The following is a 20,089-nucleotide window of genomic DNA, read 5'->3' on the forward strand; positions in this document are numbered from 1 at the left end:
TGGTTAGGGTTAGGGTTAGGGGATAAAGTAGGACTGTGGTTAGAGTTATGGTTAGTGTTGCGTGTAGAGTTACATTTAGGAGGGAATCTTGTTCTCGTTAGACAGGTCTCTTAGCATGATGGAGAAATATAAGGATTACAATGTTCCTTAAGTAGTTTTATAATTTTATTAGTTAGGTTTATAAATAGATCATTGATTAATGTTAATTATGCTTAGCATGAATAGTGTACAATGAAGGGCTAGTAAATGTTATCGAGGTAATGATTACACTTAAAATGAGTATAAAATGAATATTCTACTTTAGAGTTAGAGCTATATTTAGGGTTATAGCTAGGGGTAGGGGTAGGGTTAAGGTTAGGGTTAGTGTTAGGATTAGAGTTATGGTTAGGTTAGGATTAGAGTAAGGGTTAGGCGTAAGGTTAGGGTTAAAGATAGGGGTAAATAAAGGGTTAGGATTAGGGTTAGGGTTAGGGTAAGGGTAAGGGTGAGGGTTAGATTTAGTGTTATAATATAAGTTAGGTTAGAATTTAAGTTACAATTAGGGTTATAGTTTGAGCTAGGGGTAGACAAAGCATTAGAATTATGGTTAGGGTTAGGGTTAGGGGATAAAGTAGGACCCTGGATAGAGTAATGATTAATGTTGCATTTATAGTTATATCTAGGAGGGTAGCTTGTTGTCCTTAGACATGCCTCTTAGAATTAAAGAGCAATATAAGGATTACAATGTTCGTTAAGTAGTTTTATAATTTTATTAGTTATATTCATAAATAGACCATTGGTTAATGTTAATTATGCTTAGCATGAATATTGTAGCTACAAAAACAAAGGTCAAGGAATTTTTTTTGAAATATTTGCAAGTATAGTCGAGAACAATTTGAGCTAAAAAGTTAAATTATTTATTTATTATTTTGATACATAGATGAATGGAGAACTATATCTCCTAGTACAATTAATTAGATGAAGCAGTAACTGAAAAAATGAAAGATGAGAAATCATCATATGGACCACATGTAGAGTTCTCCATAATGATGTAAGTGCATCACATATTCTTCAGAGATTAAAATCATATTACAACCTTTGTTCGTAATATGATCATCATAGACCTCTTTCATCATGGGTGGAAATGCATCTACTTTTGTAGAAGTGTTGCGTATGTATTTGGCAACATCTTCCATCTTCATTATCTCTATCTCTTATACATGACCAATTGATAAAGCTACATTCTCAAGTTCTTTTACCATAGTTGCACAACATTGTTTAATTATTTGTGCACACTTCTGAAACTGTGTCTCAAGAAAATGACTTGATCCTATAGAAGAAGTTGGGCTCATGTCGACAATGCTTGACTGTCTATCAGAGGCTGCCATGCCTGAAACAAATCATGGAAAATAATTTAGAAAGCATTAACAACAATAAAAAAGAAGAATAAATGCATAATTAATGAGAGGGACATAAATTTCAAATCAATAATGACTTTGAAAAAACATAATAGGTCACTTAGTATAATCAATTGTGGAGAAAATGAATATAAAAACCTAATTGTATTAGAATTGGTAATGAAATTTTGGGTATGGAAACATGGTAATATTATGACCTTTGAAGGATAGTGAAGAATATACAAACATACTTTTCAAATATTGAGTAGCAATGTATTGGTTGAAAGTCATGAAGCATAATCATTTTGATTTATTTTAGTGGAAGAAGGTCTTTATAATTTGAATTAATGTTATAGCTACCTTAATTTGAGAACCCAATTGATGATCATAGTTAAAATTACAAATTGGAGAATTAGGAAAATTAAATTTCAGCCTAATTGTACTTTCAACCATTAAAAAGTGCAAATAATAAGGTTATAATGTTGCATTGAGGATATCCAATTATAGTTCTCATGAACTATGGAATATAAACTATCAATGTAATAATACGAATAACAACATAATAGTTCACAATGATGATAACATAATGTAGGAGAAAAAATAAATCTTTATTAGTAAATAGTATATTTGAAAACATCAATGATTTTCAAAACTTCTCAATCTACATTCTTCTACTTTTCTGTTTGAAAGTTGTTTCCCACTTTTCATTTTCTCATAGCGGTCATATGTAAATCATGGCATTATCCTCAAAGATTCTAGTGACTTAACACAAGATATGGCCACAAATGTCAATCTTGCTCTTTCTCTTGGACCTATGTTAATTATGGCTTTTGAAAGAGTTAGCCCTTGAGATTTGTGAATAGTCAACGCCCATGCCAACCTTAATGGTAGTTGGAAGGTCCTACCCCGCTACAATGGAGCTATTGGTATTATGTTTGGATGATGATCATCAAATGGTACTCCAAAATAATTATCAAATTCAATTGTAACATATGCTAGTGGTTCAGGTGGAGCAATTCTTGGTTTGTAGACAATAATTCTGATATATCCCAATGATCCATTCACAAGACTAGCTTCTATCCATAGATTTGTAGTCAACATTACTCTTGCATTGTTACTGATCAATAACTCTGTATCAAGTTCCTCACTTGATAAATCTTCATTTCCATTACCATTCCTTGACTTGGTCGCAAGTCTACGTGCAACTGGATGTCTTAAAGAATAAAACATCCTCATGTTATGGTTATGAACATTGTCATTTTTAGAAAATAAATGTACTGTCTTATCAAACTCATCATTTCTTGCAACATCTAATCTTATAGGTGTTCTTGTCATGAGAAAGTTCTAGTCATCTATTTGTGGATTCACATCTCTGACATTTGTGAGAAGCTGACGAAATCTTTGTGCTTGGATATTTTCTCCATCTTGCCTAAATACTTTTTCTAGTGTAACCACTATCTTGAATTCCTACCATAATAAATTTTCCCACCTATTGCTATCATATGATAGTCTATCATTAATAGGAGGTAATTGCCCCAAATCACCAACTAAAATAATGGATACACCTGAAAGATAGTTGCAAAATTTTAAGTTACGTACATAAAGTAAAATCAAAAGATATACATTGTATATGACCAATGCTAATAAGAATTAAGAGACATTAATAACACCATGTGTTTTAAGGAAAGGGATAGCTCCAAAGCTTATGTTTGATTTATGCCAAAAGGCTTGTCTAAGATGACTATCTATATTTTCCAACATATTCTGGCCAATGAAGCTCATTTCATCAATCAAAATATATTTGATATTTTGCATCTCTTGTTGAAAGCTTGTAAGTCTTGTCCCTTGTAATTTGTCAAAATCTATAATTGGAATCTACAACTTTGAATGAATGGTAGATGCTCCTATATTGAAAGCTGCAACTCTAGATGGTACAAGCAATAGAAGTGGAGAAGGATTTGTCATTGATGCCATCTAAAGAGATTGATTGATGGCACCAATTAGATAAGACTTTCCCGTTCTCACTGTTCCTTGAATTATCATAAATAAAGAATTTTCCACTTGATTGCTATGGTAGTGTGTTAGAATAATGTCAATTGCCTTTTGTTGCTTGTGACTGAGAGTTGTAAAGTTGATGCACTATGGAATGTCATCATACATAAGACATCCATACTTTTTCATTTCAGGTGTGAATTTTATTGCTCAAATTGTCTCCTCTTCAGTTTGATATTCACTACACCAATTTGTATTTCTATCAATCTCTCCTTCCCAACATGTCAATTTCAGAAACTGGCATATGTTGACCACAGTGTAACCTATATATTATTTCCCACTCATGTTCTATAGTATTTTCCTGAATGGCTCTGTTATCTTCCATCTCTGAATCACTTGAAGGTTCATCATTTTGTGCATGTTCTTGCCTTTGGACATGCCAAGGATTGTAGTTGAATGAGTCCTAATTTGCTACTATAGTATCATCATCATGACCAATCTCTCTCTCAACATTTCGAAAAGGTTTGTATAGTATGAACTTAGACAAACAAAAGTCCACCCATTTATCAAAATCTCGAAGAGGAATAGTAAAATACTTAGGAAAAACTCTAACAATAGCTACTTTCTTTCTTGGGCTCCATTTATTATCTCCTCTTCTTTTGGGATTATATATCCAGGACCTTGCTGCATCAATCAAACTGATACCTTCCATAGAAAGTGGTCTTATTTTATAACCATCAAGAAAAGATTGTGTGAGTTCTTTGTCATTTCTGTCATCATTGATTACCATAGGTTTGAAAACTTCATGTGAGATGTTTAGATTAACAAACTTTCTGTTACACTCCACCAATGGAAGTTGTAATAACATATGACATGTTCCTTGAGCTCCAATATCTCTTTCTATAACTGTCTCAGTTAAAAGCTTTCTATATGCCGGTGATGCTAAATCATCAAGATTTTCAAGATTTGAAAGATGCATCAAAATTTGTTGATATGTTTCAAAGATTTTATCTACTTTTTCTACATACTTTGCAATATATTTGATAATTGCATGTCTTGAAAGGATAGGTTGCCAATCAACATTGGCCCTCCACAATTGTAGTATGTACCAATTGCATGTATTAACTCTATCATTATTTCTTGCTGGTTCAAATTTTCTCTCACCTGAATCTGCATCTGTGTATAACTTTGACCCATCCAAATTTAATTTCCAAGGAGCATTATACCTGAAACATTGGTGAATACATATCTTGTCAATCCAACTTGTTGAAAAAGGTGAAATAGATAATTTAGATATAAGTTTTTTTGAATTTGATTAACCTACAAACCATGCATCCTCTTTTTTTATGAAGGCATGCTCCCTCCTTATAGACCGTGTGTCTTTCAACACAATTGAGTATTTGTTCATAATCTTGATCTATATCCATCTTAGCGAGTTGTGTTGTATTCTTGAGGCATGGATGTTGACCAAAATTCTAGAAGACCTAAAAATGATAATTTATATATTATTCTATTGGATTGAGGTGAGAAACATATATTAATATTTAACTCATTTATAATATGAAACTTACATGTATATTTCTTTGATGCAGATCATGTCTAGGATTCCATGCATGAATAATGGAGTCAAAATATCTCTTTGCACTTTTTCGTTCATCCTTATTTGACCAATTAATAATGTCCATATTTGTTGCCCCTTCAAGCCATAAGAAGCTATGAACATGAGGTGAACCACAATGTTGCGGCTAATATCTACACCAAAAGTCCTTTACTTTCATACCTTTTTCAAGTATTTCTTTCCTGAACATTGTATTCCTTAAGTGCATGTAATAAGTGACTATATGTGGATAGTCGATGATATTCTACCTTCTCCATTTTTGAGCCTCTCGTGGATCAATAGGTGGTGTACTAGGCATTAGTGCATGTAAATCAAGCCATCGCATATCGGCTACACTTAATGTGAGGAAAATTGTAGGTGTGCTAAGCTAGTCAAGCAAGTCAGTTAATTATGCTTTTTTTTTGCCCAATATGATCTTGTTCCTCTTAGACTTGTTTTGAACCGCATTAGCCTATCTGCAAGATTATTACATGGAATATTCTCCATATGTTCATTCAATTCATTAATAGTAATTGGCATTTAATGAAAGCTCCCTTTTGCAAAAATAGATGTTGAACTTTGTGTACAATGTCTCATTACCGTGTTTTGCACAAAATACCTAAACTGTGGATGTTTTCCAAAGCGATGATCCCTATATTTGATCAAATGCTTTAAAAATTCATGCAAGTATACTCATTTCATTCTAGGCTCTAACCAATCACAAATTCCATCTAGAAATAATGTTGGGAAAACCATATCCAACAACCCAGATGTGACATACTCATTAATAGGTGATGCACCTATAGATGGCCACTCAATTAAAGTAGATAGAACTGCATCAGGATTATTAACCCAAGCATGAATTAATTCCATTTCTCTTTAAGCATTAGGTGGCCTTGAAACCATAGAGTTTGTGTGCTCAATTATATTACCTTCATCTATCTCCATGAGAGGACCTAGGAATACAACTTCATTTGCATCAGAATCAAACTCCATGTGCACTATCTTTAGTCTATGAAAAATATTCTCATCCGTATTTGTAGGCAGGTCACTAAGAGTACTTTCATCTATCCTAACATCTGCATAGAATTTATCATTTTCAACTTTGTATTTCAATGCTCTATAAACACGATCCCTATTCATAGTAAAGTTATATTGTGTACCATGTTGATCCCTTCTTCAAACAATAATGATTAGTAAATGATCAATTGTGTGTGGCAAGACTTTTGATAGCTATTCAACATGTTGGGGAAAACTAATAGTATGTCCTTTATACTTATACTGACCATCAGTTACATGCATAACTTGAAATATAGGGTTTACACGTGCAATCAACATCTCTTCAACCTGAGTTAAATTTGCAAGCTCTGGTGGTTGACATCTCGGATCCATATTATTTGTAGATGAAAATCTATGAATTCCTGTCTCTTGATGACATCTATTGCATATTGGACCCTCATTGGTGTGATATACTTTCATTCCTGGATATGACTCCTAACAAACATAACACACATTTGGTGTTTTCAAACTATCTATTTGATATCTAAATTGCATTTGGAATCTTCTAAATTCAAATTGAAGCATACCATTTGGGTTGGGCATGTTTTTTGTATCATTTTGAAGCATACCATTTGGGTTGGGCATATTTTCTCTATCATTTTGTAATTCTAAATCAACATGTATGTCACTTCCATGTTGTGGTGTTTCTAGTACATGTTCTATGGATGGTGAGCGTACATTCTCAATATTTAGTTGATTATTTGTATTTGGAGGATGGTCATATATGTGGCTTGGTTTGGCTTGAGGATGTTGAACTTGGCAGCTTTGTGAATTTTCAAGAAGCACCCTCTCATAAGTACATCGACAATGGTTTCTCTTTGCATTTTGTATATCTCAATTTTCAGTTTCTACTTGTTCAACCATTATTTCTGCACTTCTTTTGGCATATCTTCACCTACGCCCTTGATTTTTTGTCACTCTTTGTTGTTCTCTTTCAACTTCTGTCTATTGTTGTTGTTGATGTCTACAATATTCTCTACGATACTCTCTTTGATATTGTCTTTGGTATTCTCTCCTTTCCTCCTCCATCTCAAAATTCAACCTAGGTCTCACCATAGCTAGTAGGAAAAAAACATTAATGAAGTAACATTTATTTATATATTGATGACAAATATTTCACCAATAAATATTATTAAATGTGAATTAAATTTTGCAAATAATGTATGTCTGAATCAAGATAAATAGCCTTAGAAAAGTAACATATGTTTGTATATAAATGAGAAATACACAACCAATGAACCTTACTATTACAATGTAGAAATAAATTGGAGAAAGTTATTGTGCAAGTAGATGGATGAGATGATATAAGCATCAAAATGTATGCATAGAGTATCCATAAATGGAGAGAAACATTGGAGACAGTTTATTATATTGTTAAAAAATATATTAAAATACAGGAAAAAAAAGAGCATGAAGAATTTTTTTTTTTCAAAATTAAATTAAAAGATTTATGGAAGTGTATACTTTTATTATGAAATATACAACATCAAGATAAATAGTCAAAAAATATTATTACATCATGGAAATCAATAATCTTATTTATTACATCATTTTATTACAAAATAGATAAGCACATCATGTTGTATTTTACAATACAAAATACCAATACCAAAATAATAGGAAGTCCAGTTTAGAAGATAGTGAACGTTCGCTTTCTAATAGAGTAGAATAGTTGCCAAAACATATGTGGGTCTCCACACAAAAAAGAACCAAGAGCATATTCACCACCACTACCTTAATATCCACCTTCTGTTAACCCAATCCTGAGATCGATGCAAGCGAGCTCGAGAATAGGGTTCAAGAGTTTGGGTATGTGGAGAGTAGATTTCAAAAAAATTTTGTTGACTTAGTGGGGATTGAAACTTGTTGAAAACCACACCAGACCGTCAACAATCATTCTCAAAGACATCTATAGGAAAATCTAATGGAATGTATCTTGGTAGTGGAATAAACGGTGGTGTAGGCCTAATATGATCAGCAACAATCTCCTCAATAAGAGGTTCTCGAGTCAGCTCATCTATAATAAAGTGATTGTATTCAATAACAAAGGTTGGCCTTTTAGCATTTTGCACTCGACTAATTACGGTGCCAGGGAACCATGCTCCTTGGAAGCCATCATAGTCACAAGACACTTTGACTTTCATTCCATAGTTAAAATTCATGATGTTCACCTTTAACATAAAAAGAGTACATAAAATCTTCTCAATTACATGTATTTAGTTCAAAATAAGAGTATAAATGAATAGTTAGTATTGAAATATGTGTTGGAAAAAATTACATTCTAAAATTTATCTATGCATAAAAATTGAATTGTAACATTCGAAAATGGTGGCATTACCTTCCACATTTGCAACATTAAATTTATTTATGGATAAAAATTACATTTTAATATTCTATGAAAAAAATTACATTCTAATATTCTACAAAAAATTACATTGTAATGTTTGAAAATGGTGGCATTGCCTTCCACATTTCAAACATTACACTAATTTATGCATAAAATATATTTGAATAAAAGAGTTAGCAATATACTATAAGAAAAATGGTGGCATTGCCTTCCACTTTTGAAACATTATTTATGGATAAAAATTACATTATAATATTCTAGCAAAAAATTACATTCTAATATTCTACAAAAAAATTACATTCTAATGTTTGAAAATGGCGGCATTGCCTTCCACATTTTAAATATTAAACTAATTTATGCATAAAATATATTTGAATAAAAGAGTTAGCAATATAATATAAGAAAAATGGCGACATTACCTTCCAGTTTTGAAACGTAATTGCGTAAGAGTTAAATAGAATTAATATGTAAACAATAATCTAAATCAAAATAGTATTGTAAATCTAAATATTATTGAAAATCTAAATAGCACTCTAAACTAAAAGACTATAATGAATGAATAATTTTTTTTATTATAACTCACTCACTCATTTAATTTTTTATTATAAACAACAATAAGATATATATTATTATAAAATAAGAATAACTATTAGAAAATAATGTATTTAATACTTATAATAAAATTACAATTGAATTTACATATAAAATTGTAATTATGTGTAATTAAGGCAGGTATTAAGCCACCATGTGGTAGTGACTCTACATGTATACATGTGGTAGCTTAAAAAATGAGGACAATGTTCTATATATTAATCTTTAAAATGGGGAATCTATTAGCCAAATTTAGCACCTCTTCTCAATAATTTGTTTTTTTAGTAGTGTGTATGATTTATTCTACATAGAGAACATCTGTAGACCAAAGGAATATTGAAGAGCCACAATCCAAAAAAATGTGGTGTTTTCGGCAGTAATCAAGCTTTTTAAGAATGAGAGTCATTTGGCTCTACCAAAAGTGAAAAACTGATTTGATGGAATTCATTACATTGTTAAGATATGCAATTCATGATCTTACTCACAAACTCCATTGCAAAGTTTAATGTAGGCTAATATCTCTGGGAAAGGAGAAAAAACATTAAAGAAGAATATAGACAAAAGTAGGATGAGGATGGAACATTAAAAAAAATGTATGGCAGTAAGGATAGTGTGATATGTAGTGGTCAAATGTTCTTGGAATTGAGCTCAAACCTATTAGCACTCATCACTTAGTTTTGAATTCTTAGAAAGCTTAATTCATGTATATTTAATTCAATACCTCTTTTTATATTCTTTTTCATTCCATACGATCAAGAAACACAAAATTATTTAAAATATTAATTGTTCTTAATATCAAGAAACACAAAATTCCATATGATTTATTCCTTTATTCTAAAGTTATTAAAAGAAACAAATTTTAATATACTAATTGGCGTATCACACTTGCTCTAACATAACATGAAAAAGATTTAGTAAAAGTCGACTTTGAAAGACCGATATTTAAGATTGAAATATGGATGAAGAAATTTAAATCGCCACCTTACTTGACTCATGACTTCTACAATTGATAATCACTTTATCCTGGCTTAAATGCCTCCTTCAGATCTCCTCAGGAATAGTTGACAAAGGTAAAGAAAAAATGTAAGGGTTCATATGCTAAAGGCACTGTAACTGAGCAAGGTAAGAGAGTTTTGTAGAATAGAACATAGACAGATATCACTATGACAAAATACGACGAGGGCAACATATTTAAGGATTTATAATTGTCCTTACGGATTCCTACTATTACATGAGTTATAATCAAATTCTTTAATTCGATCATCTTGAAACAACAAAAAGAAAGAGGAAAAAATTTAAAAGGAAACGTTTGAAACAAAAAATGTGTTAAAAAAATTACATATTTGCATGGCGAATAACAAAAAAGCATTCAAAACATAAAATAAAATTAAAACACAAAACGCCACCCACATAGCTCACTCCCATGACCTCCCACGACCTCCCACCAATGACCTCTGGGTTCATAGTCACATCGGCGTTACTATCAGTGCCCACTGTGTGGAGGGTAAACCCCCGCAATTTTTTTTTATAAAAATATTGTATCTTGTTTATATTGTATTTTGTTATTTATTTTGTTTTATTTTTTATTTTTAATTTTTATTATTTTAAATCAATTAATTTATAAAAGTTAAAATGAAGTAATAATCTACTTTAAATTAATTAATTTATATAGTTTCAATGAGTATAGGTTAATATTGCCTCTCGACATAATAAAATTTTAAATTAATTTATTTATAAAAGATTAAATGAATATAGGTTAAACTTACTTCTTTTTGCTTATAGATTTATAAAATAATTTTTATTTTTTATTTTTGGGGCCTATTATTTTGGGAATAAATTTTTGTTTTATTATTTTATAAGGTGCCACATGGCCATGGCAAAATAAAATGCATTTATAAAATCATTTTTAATTAAATTAGTGTGTAACCACTTCCATTTTTTTTTAATTGATGGAGAATCTATTTTGGCATATTCTTGTGTTGGGGATTTGTGCTGTGATTGTATAGAATGCCTCTCGGTGTAAACATAAACCATAAACAATGGTAACCTTAGCAAAAACAAGAAATTTTTACAAAAACTATACAGAGCAATAGGTTATGGCTAGAATAATTGTTAATTAATAGTGGGAAACAAAGAACTTTGATATATTCATGACTCAGTTCGGAACAATTTGATACAACACAATAGTAGTAGAAGCAAGAAACAAACCTGAAGGTGATGAGAGACCAAGTGAGGCCTATAAGACTGGAATAAGTACTAGGATTATGAATGAGACTTCTCCACACCATGATAAGAATAAGTCTAATCATGACACTGGCATGATGCATATTTGTGAATTTGGAGTCATCATGGCCTTTGGGATTAAGGTCAGCTATTGAACTGGAATTGAACTTGGAGATTCTCACAAGGGGAGGAGGAGCTTCCTTGTGATTGATTTCCTCTTAATCCATTCCTTTGTGCCCAAAACTAAAACGTTCGGATATATATTCTTCATACATTTGGCGGGCCTTGTGCAAACTTGCATAACCAAATCACCTATCAAGCTAAAGATGTTTCAATCAAATTTATCAACCTTACAACAAGAAAAACTACATAATGGTTAAGTTTTTACTCACAAGCTTATAAGTTTACTAAACTTCATAGGTTAGTTTTAGAATTAGGGATCAAATTTTAGTCCATAACATATCTTGATAATGAAAATACAACTTCTATAAATGTCTCCCCAATTCAGATAAAAAGCTGTGACTACATCATTTGGTGGTACTCAAGAGCTAGCAATAACTGTATTAAAAAATATGCAGGGGCAGCCTCAAAGCAAGGCTACCCTCAACACTCTCAAACCAAACCTTTCTTAGATAGCTCTTGGACTTATCGACTTAGCTCCTCATTTTTCACTTCCCCATCAATTTCTACCCCTCTACAATGTGGCTATGAATAAATGCCAATGCCATGACTAACACTAGCAGTAATCCCAAACCAAGAAACATTGAATTGTGCAACCATTTTTGCCTCTTCACCAAAACATTAACCAGTTCCTTCAATCTCAATTTCAGTTTCATGAACAATTTTAGGGAATCCATTTGCAAATTAAAACTTAAACCCTTAACCATCCTCTAGCTCCTTCACATGCTCGGTCAAATGATTTTTCATTTTAAAGTTAAAGCCCATGTTGGTTGAAATCTTGACCAACATGGGTTAGATTTTTAAAAAAGAGAAAAATTTCCTTCTACAATGAGATCAAATGTAGTAGTGAAATTAAGTTTGGACAAAATAATTCAATTTTGACTATTTAACACTTTTAGTGTTGGAAATGAAGCTTAGTGCGTGGTGTTTAAGCCATATAGATGTCATCTAATGGGTACAATTGCATAATTAAAGTATGGGAATTGATTGAAAGAATGTCATGAAGGATTTTTATTAGATATTACATAAAAAAAAATTTAAATTCTTTTGAATACAACTTCAAGGAACTAATGTAGATTCAATAAACTTTGTCAAGTGATCATCCACTATAACATTTGGGGTCAAATTCTGATGCTAGTACCATTTGTGTGTGATTTTATGTTTTGTCTTACAAGTGTCCCTACCACCATTGTAATATCAATGGTGCCATCCTTATGTTAACAATCATGTGATTATAAAAAAAAAGAAAAAAAGGCTCATTTCTCATTTTCTCCAAATTTGGTTGCATGTGTGAAGAGGTGGAGGCATTCTCAGGGAGAAGTTGAGCTAGGTAAGGAGTGATCGCCCCATGCTCATCTGTGCATAGAAATAGTATGTGATACCCCTTGTAACCACAAAACATCTATGAAAAACACCATGAATATGCCGTAAGAATACTGTAACCATTGTCACCTTGTCACCAATATTTTTGGGATGGTTTCTTGAGAGAACTAAATTACTACACAAACACAACCCCCTGGTAGCCCATCAATACAACATGCCCATTCCATGGCATTCATATATCCTCCAACCCTGAGCTTCCATAATTCATGCGTGTACATTTTTGGTGTACCCAAGCATACCTTGAAAATACTCAAAAGTCTCTTTGGGAAGAGGCTTAGTGAATATATTTTCAATCTACTTTGTAGTGCTCACATACTCCAATCTAATTTCTTTTTCTGCAACTTTTTCTCTCAACATATGATACTTAATAGAAATATGCTTCATCCTTGAACGCAATACTGAATTTTTAGACATATTTACCATGCTTGTGTTGTCACAATGTATAACAATAGGTTCACTAATTTCTATCCTTATATCCTTCAGTACCTACTTCATCCAAATAACTTGATCACAATTAGTTGCTGCTACGACATACTCTACTTCTGTTGTACTTTGAGATGTACAATCCTACTTCTTGCTTAACCAAGAAAGAAAGCTCTTCCACTAGTGCTCTTTTGATCATCCATACTACCTACCCAATCTACATCGGTATAAGCACTTAGACTAAAATCATTAGATCTGTCATACCATAATCCAAATTCTAAAGTTCCTTTCAGATATCTAAATATCCTTTTCATTGCTGCATAGTGTGCTTCTTTGGGATCAGCCTAGAATCTTGCAATGATTCCAACTACATTTGCTATATCCAACCTTGTGTGAGTCAAATATTGAAAACCTTTGATCATAGATCTCTACTTCTTTTGCTCAACAGTAGGTGTCTCATCCTTTGTAGATAACTTGTGTCCAGTTAACATAGGTGTTCCAACATGTTTATATACTTCCAAACCAAACCTTTTTAGTAAATCCTTCAAGTACTTAGTCTGAGAAATAAAGATTCCTTCTTTATTCTATACTATCTGCAATCCTAGGAAATATTTCATCTCTCCTATCATACTCATTTCAAATTCTTTTTTATTTCTTCTACAAACTTCTTACTTTCTTCATCATTTCCTCCAAATATGATATCATCAACAATTATTACCAAAATCATCAAACCATCATTAGTTTCTTTCCAATAGAGATTACTATCTACCATACCTTTGCTATATCCAAGCTTTGTCAAATACTTGTCTAACCTTGCATACCAGGTTTTGGGTGCTTTCTTCAATCCATACAGTACTTTCCTCAGTCTGCATACTATGTCCTTGTCATCTATCAAAGGGCATCCTTCAGGTTGCTCAATGTATACCTCTTCTTCAAGTTCTCCATTTAGAAATGCTAGCTTGACATCCATTTGATATACTTTGAATTTCTTTTGTGCTAGCTAGCCTAAGAATAATCTTACTACTTCTATTCTAGCCACTGGAGCAGAAGTCTCCTCATAGTCTATTCCTTCTTGCTGTGAGTAACCTTTACATACCAATCTTGCTTTGTTTCTTACAACTTCTCCTTGCTCATTCATCTTTTTGTTGAATATCCATTTAGTTCCTATCACATTCTTATCTGGTGGTTTGGCGACCAATTCCCATGCCTCATTCTTTACTATCTAATCTAATTCCTCTTTTATAGCTTGCTTCCAATAGTCATCTTTACATGCTTCATATGTATTCTTTGGACCAACTTGAGATATCAAGCATAGTTCTTCATTAACTCTACTTCATGTCATCATACCTTTGTCTTTGCTTTCGATGATCTATTGAGATGGGTGATTCTTTATCATGTTCTTTCTTGAAGTAGGAATTGTTATTTCAAGTCTTGGATCTACTAAAGGTTCTGACCTTTGTTCCTACCTTTTCTCTCCTTCATTATGCAAATCATTGTTAGTCTCAAGAAATATTTCATCATTTCCTAACTTAGTAACAACATCATCGTCATCTGAATTGTAATCAACTATTCTCTCTTGTACTTTGAATTTCTCATCAATTCTCACATTAGCACTTTCCATAATAGTCTCCAAAGCCATTTCTTTTGATACATGCTTTTCATTAACCAATCTAGACTCATTGACATAGTATTTCAAGGATCTTTCCATACTTTCTCTAAACTCTTCAACTTTATCAGAAAGTAGACTCTTCTTAGCTTTTCTCAATCTCTTAGGACATTTACTTGAAAAATGCCCAAAATCTTTACATGTCCAACAAACAAAAAATTTCATACCTTCAGGTTATCTCTTTGTAAGAAGATCAATATCTTCCTTTATATTTATGTCATCTTCTATTCTGGATCTGTCTTCAATTGTGCTACTATTCCCTTGAATACAACTAAAGGATTCTGGATCTGTAAACTCAATACTCTTCTATTTACATAAATCGGATAACTCAACAATAATTTCCATAACTCATGTGTCAAAATTTATTTTGTTAGATGTAGGACTATTTTCTCTAAATATGTTTGCCATGGATCTCCCAAAGTTGTTAAACTTTTTCTTCAAGGACCTGATGCTCTGATACCAATTAATAGAAACAATAGCCCACAAAGATAAGTGAGAGGGGGGTGGGTGAATTAGTTAACCAATAACTAGAACACTTATCTTCTTTAAACAAACTTAACCATTCAACCAAAGTAAACATCAACCATACAAAGATGCACATAGAAAATTACACTAGATATGTTGACTAGGGAAACCCTTGATCAAAGGGAAAACCCCAGTGGGAATGATGCCCACAAGATGATGTATTAATATAAATATTCCTTGTTAGAGGATATACCCTGTTAGGAGTCTATTACAACATTTAGTACAATGAGTCCTTGTTAGGAGACTTTGAATCCCTATTAGGAGATTCCAACCCTATTAGGAGTTGTGCCAACCCTATTAGGAGTTGTTGTACAATGTATGCAAAAAGAACCCACTGCCCAAACATGCAACTTCAACTACAAGAAGAGCTCACTATTCAAACAAGTTATTTATTGGTATCTTCTTCTTTCCTCTATTCTTTCCTTTGTCCTATCAACTAGATCAATCACTATCAGACCTTGTAGACTAGGTCACAAACCTCAAATCCAAATATCAAACCTTGAATCACTCAAAAAAACCTCAGCAATGAAGTTTCCTTCACTTTTGCACTACTCTGCTCAGCTTCATATGCTCTGCTATTTATCATCAATCATTTAATCATATCAACACATCTTGACACATATCACGATAAAGGAAAATGTCCTTCCTTTATACCAAGCCCATAAAACAATTCCCTGAGTTGACTATTAGTCCTTCTCAATTAATTATTATAGGACCCCACTAAGAACACATTACACTTAGCGATAACCTTAATCTTCTACCTTGAAAATTGAATAACTTTTTGTACATGCAATATTATGATGAGTGAGCTTAGCCACATCATCCTTAACATGTCTTCTTCATGTCTTCAACCTTGATCCTCAAGATATCAACTCTGCTAGGAGATATAAAAACTTTACCAAAACATGCCTCTGTAAACTCTATCTCAGAACATACATCACCAAAACTCACATAACTTCTTCTAGACTTGTCCTTTTAGCTTTTTATGTTAAAGAAATATACCAAATATTGAGAAGTATCTCCCATAAAATTAGGTGGTTGTCATGCTTAACTAGTTGTCTGTACCAACTTAATCTTTCTACTGTTCTTCTGCCAGATACCACAAAAGACATCAAACATGATAAGTTGATATCAATGACAAACCTAGTCCTGAATGTAACATATCATCATCAAACCAATCTTCCAACATTCATCATCAAACCAATCTTCCAACACATGAGTTGTTCACTAAGAAAATTTTGAGATTCTCCCCCATTCATCAAAACTCATCGTCCTGTGTATCTCCCCCATAGAGATATTCCTTCATCTTACTTACACGAATCTTTCTAAAACTCCCTAATAACTATCTCTCACCCATTCATACTTAGGAGATGTTTTTCGTGTATTCTCTCCCCCATTGAAATTAATGAAAAGGGCTTCATTATGTTAGTTTACAGCTTCAAGAATTCAACCAACTCAATTTGTCCAAAAATACTATTCAATACCAAATACCAAGAGTCCTCAATGACTCTTCTTATCATAGATACTCCCCCATACACCAAGCATCAACATTCAATCCAATCAAATAATAGTGCTCTATACCACTAGACTAATACAATATTTGTATCATCTACTCTAAAGTAGGCAGGGCCATTACCCCAAGCATACCTCTAAAGTACTCAAATGTATCTTTAGGTAAGGGATCTGTAAAGATATTTGCAATCTAATCTTTAGTACTCACATACTTCAATATGGTCTCCTTTTATTCTGGCTTCTCTCTCAAAAAATGATACTTAATAGATATATGCTTAGTCTTAGAATACAATACAAGATTCTTAAACATCCTTACTATACTTATGTTATCACGGTATATGATAATAGGCTCTAAAAATTCTATCCTAATATATTTCAGCATCTACTTCATCCACATCACTTGATTACAATTATTTGCTACTGCTACATACTCTACCTTAGTTGTACCCTGTGATATACAATCTTATTTCTTGCTTAGCCAAGAAACCAATCTTGCTCCAAGAAAGAATGCTCCACCACTAGTGCTCTTTTTGTCATCCATATTGCTTGCCCACTCCACATCAATATAAGCACACAAAGTGAAATCACTTGATCCATCATACCATATTCCATAATCAAATGTTCCCTTCAAATATTTGAATATCCTCTATATTTTTGCATAATGATACTCCTTAGGATCAACTTGAAATCTTGCTACAATCCCAACTGCATTTGCTATATTTGGTCTGGTGTGAGTTAGATATTGCAAACCTCCAATCATGGATTTGTACTTCTTCTTCTCAATTGTAGGTGTCACATCTTTTCTTGATAACCTATGACCAGTTATCATTGGTCTACCAATAGGTTTATAACTTTCCAATCCAAATATTTTCAATAAGTCTTTTAGATACTTAGCTTGTGAAATAAAGACACCATCACTATTCTATACAATTTGCAAACTTAAGAAAAACTTCATTTCTCCCATCATACTTGTTACCTAGGGTTTTGAAACCCTAAGTATTTCTCTCCCACTCAACTAAAGAAAAAGGAAAGCTTTTTAAATTAATAATTTATTAATTATTTTTCTCTATATAATATTTAATTCTTAAAAGAATCAAATATTGATATATTTAAATGCAAAATAATCAAAATTCAAATTAATTTAAAAAGAACATTAACCTCTCACATTATGAATTCTTTTAGAATTAATTATCATAATGTGAAAGAAATAAATCAAGCAAAGTTGACAGGAGTGGATGAAGAATATAAAATAATTAATTCTTGATAGAATTGATTATAATTATAGTGTGCATAAAAGTTTTGTGAAACCAAAGTGGGAGATATAACAAAAGAATGTATATAATTAATTCTTTAATGAATTAATTATCATAATAATGTACCTGGGAAGTTAAAAGAAGAGTTCGGTAAGAAGTTGGGAAGTTGCCAAACTTCTTGGCAAAAAGTATTTAAGGGTTGAAAAGGAAATGTAATGGGTTCTTCTTTCTCTGGTTTGCAAGTTCTATAGCTGCTATAGGAAAAGGGAGTCATACTTTTGGTAATATGGAGGGAAGAGTTGTTTTATTTTTGTGCAGATTGATTGTAATAGAAGGACATAATAGTACTATTGTTGTTTTTTCATGTCTCTAAAATGAAGAGGAATATATATGTGTTCGATCCTGTGGTCTAAACATTTATATTTCTAGTTTTTGAAGAATACTATGTTCTTTATTTCATTTTTTAGATACAATCTTTTATTAATACATTGAATGTAATGTATGTAATCTTGCAATTATGTACTCACATTTTTGCATAAACATATTTTTATCTTCTTTTCTCTCCCTTCTGTAATTCGAAAGATTGGTTAAGTAGTCATGTGGTTGCTTATTCATCTTTCTCTTTCTATCCAGTTTTAAATCTTGAAATTGCATTCATTTCATGTCTATGGGTGAATGTCAAAAATCCCTTCGTGTGTTTAGGTTAAAGATATAATTAGTTTGTCAAATTAATTGTATATCTTTTATGAGGGAGCTATACCTCTTAATTCAGAGGATAGTTATCAATCAATGATAACTGATCCAACTAGTAGTACATTTTGTCCTTCTTGTCAGGTGTATTGAGTCATGCTTTGTAATTCTTGTTGAAGGGCAAAACTATTTACTAACAATTTTTGGCGACTCTCCCAAGGAAAGAAAGCAAGTTCTAGTGCTTTTCTTTTCTTTGAAATTTGAAGGTTACCTCCCCAAGAATGGAGGTTGGCAACTCTAATTGATTGTGGTGAAAGAATTTTGGTCTTATGGCTTGGTTGTGGCCCAGCCATGGGGGGCTTAGATTGAGCTATTTTCTTTATCTCAATACTTAGCCTTACCTAAGAATTAATTATAATATCTCCCAAAGTTTTCTGGTGATGTGAATCAAGATCTTGATGATCATATTAAAGCAATTATAGTTGCCTATAGGATTCTTGGTGTGTAGGAGGAGAATGTCTTTGTTAGATTATTTGTTGGAAGCCTCATTGGAAGTGTAGTAGATTGGTTCCAGAATTTACCCGATAGTTGCATCACTTGCTAGAATGATCTTGAGGTAAAATTTCTTCAAAGGTTTATGCCTGTGGTTGATGTTGCTAAGATATTATCAAATTTCTTTCAAATCAAGATCAAAGAAGGGGAAATTATAAGATATTTTGTTGATAGATTTAATAGAACTACTGGTAAGATACCCCTAACTAGCCAACCAAGTGAAAAAAATTAGATGTGTGTTTTCATTGTTGCCATGCAAATAGAAATTAAATTTTTGCTTCTTCATTTAAAATTGCAAACACTGCAAGATGCGCAAAGGGAGGCTATTAGTTTGGAAGATGACATGATTCTAAGTGGAATGAAGTGTAAAGAAATTATACAGGTAGGAATTTATCTTTGTGAACAACATAATTGTTTGAAAGAAAAGCCTAAATGAAAAAGGGTCATTCTCAAAGTAGTCAAATCAGCACCTCCCATTTATCAAAGTTTAATGCTTTTCAATGATGAAGATCACCTAGTCTCTCCTGTGATAGAAAGCACTCCCTATAGTGTAGCTAGAGCCTATCATCTAAATCTTGATTATGATGATGAAAATGCCTCACAATCAACTAACTCAATGACTGGCCTTGATATATCTCCCACAGAACAAATCTTGGAGAGTAGAATACCAAATGAAAACTTGTCGGAAGATTTTTCAAATTTAGAACTTGATTCTTTTAT

At 32.1% G+C, this 20,089-nt stretch overlaps 1 pseudogene; it reads right to left on the reverse strand.

Annotated features, from left to right (window-relative positions):
• LOC149542425 (putative auxin efflux carrier component 1d) overlaps positions 1–11,460 on the reverse strand; it is a 28,510-nt pseudogene extending 17,050 nt beyond the window's left edge.
• Positions 11,461–20,089: the final 8,629 nt, after the last annotated feature.

The sequence above is a fragment of the Cupressus sempervirens genome, chromosome 8 (assembly GCF_028749045.1).
Source record: "Cupressus sempervirens isolate cs-2001-9-10 chromosome 8, ASM2874904v1, whole genome shotgun sequence".
In the NCBI taxonomy this organism is placed as follows: Eukaryota; Viridiplantae; Streptophyta; class Pinopsida; order Cupressales; family Cupressaceae; genus Cupressus; species Cupressus sempervirens.